The sequence below is a fragment of the Magnolia sinica genome, chromosome 19 (assembly GCF_029962835.1).
Source record: "Magnolia sinica isolate HGM2019 chromosome 19, MsV1, whole genome shotgun sequence".
NCBI lineage: Eukaryota > Viridiplantae > Streptophyta > Magnoliopsida > Magnoliales > Magnoliaceae > Magnolia > Magnolia sinica.
Window position 1 is genome coordinate 29,871,855 of NC_080591.1, and position 9,680 is coordinate 29,881,534.

Here is a 9,680-nt window from a genome sequence, read left to right on the forward strand (position 1 = left end):
ATTGTAAAAGATAATATAAATAATGTATAAAAATCTAAAAACAAGTGTAGTCAAGATAATAATCCAAAATATACATACATTCATTTTATCAATGGAGTCCACTCAGCTATGGACTCCAATATACATATCCTAAAAAGAATAATGTATAAAGTGTGTAGTCTCCGCCCAATACTAAAAAAAATTTGGCTATGAAATGTGTCGATATATGCCTGCCCATCTGAGACCTCGGTGGTACCTGCATCGATAATATCTAATTTGTATTTTAAAACATCGTCCCAGGTAGGAGTGAGTGATCAATTCATTGGTTCAATTTTTCTAAATTACACATGTTATTAATACAATCAAGCGCAAGTAATAATATATAAAAAAATAAATGGTTTCATAAATTAGGTTATTAAGTACATGGATGACATGATATGTGGATGTTGTTCCGAGAATAACAAGTAATTGTAATATATCTCGTCATTAATATCATACAAAATATATATCCTATTGTACTATGACTCTTCACCAATATTACCAACAAATGTCATGATGTGCATGTTTAGTCAAACCTTTATTCATCCATATTCAAACAACATAGTAGCGAAGTTAAAATATATCCATTATATCACGAGTTGCTAATTGGATCATGTGACTTGTTGCAGCACGTAGGAACTTCTCACCAGTGTCCTTTGATCCAATTTAAGGTTCGTCACCCAAATGTCTAATGTATATAATTGTTCCAACAGTATGGGATAATCACTCATGGATAAATTCAAAAAGATAATGGCTCATTAGCCCAAAATCAAATAATAGAATAGATTTGCCATGGGTTTATATGAACACCTCGAGATGGCATAACATGTAGATGTGAAGAATTACGTGTATGACAAATGATGTACCACACCTAGCGAATTACGTACACTGACAATGTGCACCACTAATCCAAGGATTCATACGTCGACCAAGAGGGTCATTACCGTAAGCACATGATGTATAAGGTTCAACACCTTTATACATGCTCACTGGTTACTACGGGGAGGCTCGTCATCCTAACATAGGCCGATAGCTCAAACACGGTGTCGCATACCACCATGCATGGCTCATGATTCTTTATACGATAGCAACACACTAATGATTATGAATGAACTTAGATCAAATGGTAATAGTGGTATTCCAGATTCCATCGAATGTTGTATAATCATCAAGCATATAAATGATCAGCTTTGCATTAGACTAATCCAATCGACGACGAAGAACTCAGACAAAATCGGCATTAGGTGCAAAGCATCTCGTATAATTCTACCTATTATTAGTTATCAGTGTTCAATCTCAGTCAGCCATATTAGCTTGGGATTGTCAACCTAAAGCAGGTCATCTACTCAAATAATTTGTAAAGCTGAATCCACCATAACAGCAATTTAGGTTGTTAAATATATAATGATAATCACGAATAAATTTAATATCAAACTGGGGTATATTAATTAAACATATTTATAAATCAATACAATATAATGTACATCAACTATACTTAACAAATGACATAAAAGAATTCTAACATTAGAGATTTTATATTGTTTAAGCATTTCATCAAATATGTTGGCTACGACTAACAAATAACATTTGGATTACAATAATAAAGCAATTCAAGCATGAATAACATATGAAATTCTAACAACAACTTATAATTATTATCTAACACTATTAAGGATTAATAAAAGGAGAACGCAGAAGGAATGATCCGCACTTTAGGAGACTTTTACGCGATCTAATCATACCAAAGGTTAGGATTTTAGTGAGAAAACATTGATATGTGCAATTTTATTTTTATTTTACATCTTTGGTCGCTTTACTTGCATATTTCATCTTATACATGCATAGAATGTTTGTAATAAATCTCTTAAATATAAGACAATAGTTGAAAAATTATTTAAATGATACATAAAATTCTTACAAACTAATTTGGGTGGAGAATATTGACAATTGTCTCCCTTCCTAGCATCATGTTATATAAATCACCATTTAAGTTGAACTCATACACATGGGTAAAATGATTTTGCAGAGAGAAAACATCGTATATAGTTAAAACAATGTAATCATTTGTCACAACTCTGTTCTACTTCAATATTAGGATCGTGCTTTTAAATGTGTAGTTTTTCTTATTAATCATATTTTGTTGCTTGTTCTTAGCAGCACAACTCACATTAAAAAGTTGCTTAAGAATCCACCAGACTATTCATTTCTCAAGTTTTGTGGGTACGCTTGCTACCTTATATGTGATCGTTTAGCACACATAAAATATAATTCATATCTGTAAAATACTTTCTTCTTGGTTATAGCTTACATCATAAAAGTTATTTCGATAACAAGATTATTATCTCTTGCCATGTAATTTTTTACGAACATTAGCTTTCTTTCACGGGGTATCACAAATACAAAATATTTCCTACACCAGCTTCTAATCGGCTATCTATGACTCTAGCAATACCACCCTTAATTTGGCCAACCTTCATGACCACTTTCACAACTATAAATGATCCATCCTGTAGCCCAACCTTACAATCCCTTCATTTGCCATCTACCACCCGATTAATCCAAGACCAACTTACATTTTTAAATCAACCATTATTATTTCCATATTTACTAATCCCTCCCACACCAATCTCATTAGTCAATTGCTCCTACACCATTCATAAATCATCTATAAGTTATCACCGCACTCATAAAATGTAAACTAGATCTCAATCTGGTATCTTTAAATGAGAAACTTGACTCCTTAAAACATCTTATACGAAGTGTCCTCATTACCATTAGTGAACATTCAGATATGCAATCCACTTGCTTTACTTAGGCACATAAGCATAAAAATGAAAAGATACTGTAAATATTAAATTTAATGCATTAAGAAGGAACGATACATGAGTCATTGTTCCTCTACTGCTCAATTTGAATGTTTTCAACTGTAAGTGGTTAAGATAAAATTCTATGCTGATTGAACTCTTGAACGATACAAGACCTACCTAGTAGCCAAAGGGTACACTAAACAACCAGGGATTGACTATTAGGACACGTTCAATCATGTTGTCAAATACACTGCCATCTGCACTATCATTGGTATTGCAGTCTGTAAAAGTTGGCCCATTCGTCAACTTAACGCGCACAATGCATTCTTGCATGAGTATCTTACTGATGACATGTTTGTGGTTCAACTTCCAGCTTTATTGATTAACAACATTCTCACCATGTTTATCATCTCAAGAACGCTTTATATGACTTGAAACAGGCATTGATGGTTGTTTTATGACTTATATGTTTGTCATCAACGGCTCAACACCTTTTTCATAGACTTGGGTTTATTAACTCTAAGACCGATATGTAATTATTTGTTTACAATGATGGTTATTCTATGAGCTGTATTCCTATATATGTTGATGATATTCTTTTGATGTAAAATAACGATTTCCTCATTCGTATTAACTTATACACTAACTTGGAATTGAATTTGCTCTAAAAGATTTGGGCTATTATTCTTTTCTTGGGTGTCGAGGTACTCTATCACAATGAAAGATTAATTTTATGTTGACAGAAGTACATTCTTGACATCCTCTGTTAGGCTCATATGGATGGATTGAAACCTCTCTCCTATGGCACCATCAATTAAATTATCTGTCACATTTGGTAAACCCTTTAATGATGCTGCATTGTACAAAAGTACAATTGGGCCCTGTAATACTTGACACTTACCTGATCAGACATTGCTTATAATGTGAATAAAGTGTGTTAATTCATTTATTCGCCCATAATGACTCACTAAGCAGCAGTCAACAAATTCCTTCATTATCTAAATAATAAATTAAGCTATGGTAAAAAAATCATCAAAACAACTCTCTTTACCTCTATGGCTATCGAATGCAGATTGGGCTTGCTACATAATGATCATAAATTTACTAGAGGTTATGTTATTTTACTAGGTTCTAATATTATATGCTAAACATAAATGTTGAGTATCATGCAATTGCAAGTGTTATAAATGAATTAGCTTGGTTACAGTTTCTCATTTAAAAACTTGATATCTTTCTCCCAAAGTCACATATATTTTGGTATGATAATGTTGACACAACGTATCTTATGGCCAACTAATTTTTTATGTTCAGAGCAAACATATTAAAATTGACTTTCATTTTATTCAAGATAAAATTTTAAAATTGGTTCTTGATGCTAGATTTATCTCCATAAATGGTCAATTCATTGATGGCCTTACCAAAGCATCGCCAATCACTTGAAATTTTTTATTGAAACTCAACATTCCTGATAGTTAGTTAGGTTTGTTAGGGTGTATAAAAAGATAATTATTATTGTGAGTTAATAAATTCAAATTCAAATTTCAAAACTTTAGCTAGCTCATTCTTGTGTAATGATAGAAAAAATTTTCTTTATCATGTATTTATAACTTTTTCTATATACAGAAAAGCTTTATTGACTCTTAAAGTGTGAAGAAAATAATTCATATTTTAATTACTATTTTTACATCTCATATATATGCTCCTTAATATGCATTATTCATGTTATATATATCTACACATTCATCTATGCTACGTGATAAGTGAACTAAACTTTTAATCAATGAATATTGGCAATATATCATCATTATTGTTAATAATATATATATATATATATATATATATATATATATATATATATATATGCATACATTATCATGAAATGATTACGTCCATACATTGTTTCGACCAGAAACGAAAGCATTTGATTGGAGAAGTTATCTTATTTATTAATGACAAAGGACAAATAAAGAGAATAATCATCAAATTTATTCATTCTAAGTTCATTACATCCTTCTAATCCTTTGATTCTAGGATAGAATTCTTATTACAAAATACAGATATTAAAATGATTTCAAATATAAATTTTGGCAGTATTCCGGATTATATCATTCATATCTCCATCTAAGATGAGTTGTGCGGATCCTCCTTGCACTTCTTCCTTCATTAATATGATAAAGGAAATACCAAGATCCCTTAAAATAGAAATCTCTCGAAAATGAAGTTGATGTGTGGTTGCTGAAAAGGCCGAGCTATATGTCCTGAGGGGGGCGGAATATGGACAACAAATATCCCAAAAGAATGCAAATAACAAAAAGAAATAACAACCTCAAAAATCAAGTATTGAGAGGTTGATATAAACTTGGTTCTAAGGATAACCTAACACCAAAAACCAATGGTTTATGGCAGGACAACTTTACTAGAACGTGGGTGAGTATCAAAAACTCAAACTCAAGAGGATATGAAAGAAATAGAAACTAATCTATTACAACATTCACCACACAATGCTTAAATATAAATATTACAACATTCATATCCACAAATACATCCTACAATCTTAAACCATAAAAGATAAAGAAATAAATCATACATCCACCAAATAAAGAGAATTATAGTGGTTCGCCTGTGTGTACACCAACTGTTAATAAACAGCCACACAATTACTCTACTCCTAATATCCACTCCTTCGGGATATTAGCGTTCATTAATCAAAATAGGTTTTTCAATGTTCACATAAAACCTTCACAATTGTGTCTTTAGATGGGCTTATACAATTCAAAAAACCCCTATCTCTGAGATTTTTTTGATCACCTCAGACAAAACCAAAATAGAGATTTTTTGAAACAATCTTACAAACCCGAAATGAATTGAATTATAGAAAAAGTAAAAACTTATCTGTATGACGATTCTGAAGCAGCCCGATAGAACCAACTTGATGACGACGTAGATATTCAACATTTAGTCTCACAAGTGTATAGGGTTCTAAGTCTAGATGGTTTTTAATTAAATCAGCAAGGGCTTTGTATTGATTTTGAGCTCAAGGAAGGGTAAAAGAAATATTCATTTTCAAAATGAGAATGGAATAGAGAATCAAAATAAAAAACAAGAGATACTTTAAAGAATCCTAAATATGCACAAAATAGCTTATAATGTACTCAAAATTATCTCAGAGTGATTGCTTAAGAATGATAAGAATTGAATAGAAAACTCTGAAATTCGATCACTATTTATAGGTGAAAAATCGGTTCGCACGACTAGCCTTTGGTTAGCTACAACTGGCTTTATCCAAACAAATTTTCAAAAATTCTAGAGCGATAAGATTTTTTAGCTGCACAACTGGCCTTGTGGGTCCCACGATTGGTTGAGTGGCCTGCTCGACAGGTCGTGGACACCACACGACTGGTCGTGTGAGTCTAAATTACTCGTTGGAAAATGAGTCAAGCACTGCACGACTGATCGAGCACTATTCACATGACTGGTCGAGCAGTTTCCAGGACTGGTTGTATACTAATAGAAAATTTTTGAAAATTCATAACAAATCATGGACTGGTCGAGGAAATACTAGGACTGGTCGAGCCAATGCCAGGGCTAGTCGAAAGAATAAAATTTTACACTTATAAAATGACCAGAATGACCAACCGAAAGTATGAAATGATCTAATCATGATCTAAGGTCAATTTAGGTCAATCATACCTTACTTGTGAGATAGAACATATGAACACGTAATCTATCGATAACTTCAGTAGCTTTAATTCTTGCGATCTTCAAAGCTTGAACTTGACATACCAAACATAATCTTCAACTAGGTCTTGAGTTCTTAGACTTTTCTAGTTCCAGATCTTGAACCGCAATGTTCTTAAAAACTCTGTCTTCACTCAATATATGAAAGTCTTCACTTTCTTCCAGTTTGAAGATCTCGGTAAGTTCGTCGTAGATATTGGCAAGATAGATTTAGCACGAACAAAATGAACGTCGAAGATTCAATGTGAACTGGTGCACAAGCTTAATACAAATCAAGATACAAACTTGAATTGGTTTGACACACCAAAATTTGACAATACTTAGGGTTTATCAACATAGCACTTTCAATCTCTCCTTTTGTCAAATTTGTGACAAAACCAAAATTACAATGTGCAATAGATATTCAAACATCATATTGCACAAACATGTTGCACTAACATGCATACACATGTATGATATGATCCATAATAGATATCATACACAATAATCAGCTCTCCCCCTTAATTAAATACTCTCTGTAAAAAAAATATTACCCACATTTCATCATATCATATCCATATCCACATATCATTCAATATTACAATGTCTCCCCCTTTTTATCACAACATGATAAAGGAAACGAATAAGGATAAATGAAGAGAATAAGAGAGCATATATAATTAATAACTACTCATCCAAATCAAATAAACAGAGTATCTGAACTGAGTAGATAAGAGTTTAAACAAAATTATCCAATTAGTCATAAGGAAAAGAGTTAGAATAAAGTTATTACAGATACCATCAAATTAAAATAAAACTAATCAGATCTTGAAGAGGGAGTAGGAATAGATGGATTAATTTGATGTAAACCCTTATTAACACGCCTCATATGATTACACATATAAGCAAATTGAGAATCCTGGGTTACATGAATCTGAGCTACCTATTCCTCAAGATTACGCAACCTCTCATTGAAATCAGAAGGCTGATAATCAGGGTTAGCCTTAGAATCTAATTCAAGTTCATCAAATAAATCACCCATATTAACATCTTCTTGAGGTAAAGCATCAGCTTCTTTAGCTATTCATCATCTCCTTTAGCATTCCCATCAACTTGACTAGGTGTCAAATTCAGGTTCATCTTTTTAATATTAGAATTGTTAAATGGATGGAGATTAATAAAACCGTCTCCAACAGGCATAACTATTAAAGTATGATTAGCTAAGACAGTCATAAGATAAGTGAATGGAATATCGCTATGACCAGGATGGAGACGAAACTGAATAATATGATGACAGACAAGAGAAGGAAGACAGATATGGATGCCAGATACAACTGATGCATAATGCGGGCCATAAAAGAGGTCAGCTCAGTCTTGTTACCTGAGCAAGGATAGACATTCAAAATAAAAATCCGTTGCAAGACCTTGTATCTAGGTAACATATATTTGGAACTGAGTGCAGTACCATCATTCCATTCCACATTCATGTTACAGAGAACTCTTGTAATCAATTGTTTAACATTTTCAGAAGGTGTAGATTGTAAAGTGGATATGGATATGCCGTCATCAATAACAGGTATATTCATGATTGTTGAAATTAAATGACGGTCTACCTCAATTGGACCTTCTCTAATTGACACAGTAAATGTCAAATCTTCTAGAGAGAACTCAGTAATGCAAGCGTACATGGCCTGCACAATGGATCAGTATGCAGGACCGCCCCAAGATAATATGGTTTTCCAACCTACTGCTTGAAGGAGAGGGACAATGTTGAAGCGCTCAAGATGATTAACAATGACAACACGCTCAATAATAACATTTCTAAGATGAAAATCCCGCACATACTTGGGATCCTCTTCAGGAGACCGAAGGTGATGCACGATAATGGGTGCGGAACGGGATGAAGAGGGACCACGAGTGGTTCTCTTCCTATTTCTTCCTTCCATTGCAACAAGAAAACAAAGAAACGAAGCATTGCAAAAAGAAATGAAAGGATTCCATGCAAATCAGATTTTAAGGAAAAAAATCCTTTCAAACCACCATAAATCTTGAAACAAGAAGCAAAATCAAGATTAAGGATGATCAAAGAACTTAAATCCACAAGGAAATAAAAAATGAAGCACTAACCGGAGAGTAATTGAGAGATGGGTTCGACCGGTCGTGGATGGGCTTGATGGAGATGAAGAAAGAAATGAAAAAAGTGACATTTTCCCCAAATAAAAATCCATTTCATGAGTTTCACGACTAGTCGTGTATATACTCGACCGGTCGTGCCACGACTGGTCGAGTTTGTAAAATAATATATACATACATTATGATACAAATGAGCACAAATCATCAGTTCATATTGCACATACCAAGATCAAATTTCAATTTTGTAAATCGATTTTGTGAATATATCAGTTAGTTGATTCTCCATCTAAATATATTTTAATAAAATTATCTTTTCTTCCACCAATTCACAAATATAATGATATTTAATGTCAATGTGCTTGGTTCGTGAATGCTGAATAGGATTTTTGAAAATATTAATTACGCTTGAGTTATCACAATATAATATCATAGATTCTTGCACAATTCCATAATGGCTTAGCATTCTCTTCATTCATACTAGCTGAGTGCATGCATTACCTGTAGCAATATATTCAGCCTCAGCAGTGGAGAGCAATACAGAACTTTATTTCTTACTTGGCCAGGAAACTAGACAGTTCCCGACATAGAAACAACCACCGCTGGTTGATTTACAATTATCAATGTTACTAGCCCAATCAACATCCGTATAACCAGCTAATTGCACACTAGTATCATGTGGATACCAGAGACCAAGATTAGCTAAACTAGTGACATATCGCAAAATTCTCTTAACAGCAGTCAAGTGAGACTCGTTAGGGTCCGATTGATATCTGGCACAAATTCCAACACTAAAAGCAATATCAAGTCAACTCGCAGTTAAATAAAGTAAACTTCCTATCATACTGCAATATAACTTACGATCCACACTCTTACTTGTTGAATCCTTAAAGAGTTTCAAAGTGGTACTCATTGGTGTATCAAAATTTTTTCCACTCTCAAATCCGAACCTTTTAACTAAGTTCAGAGCATATTTGGTTTGAGAGATGAAGAATCCCTCAGAAAGTT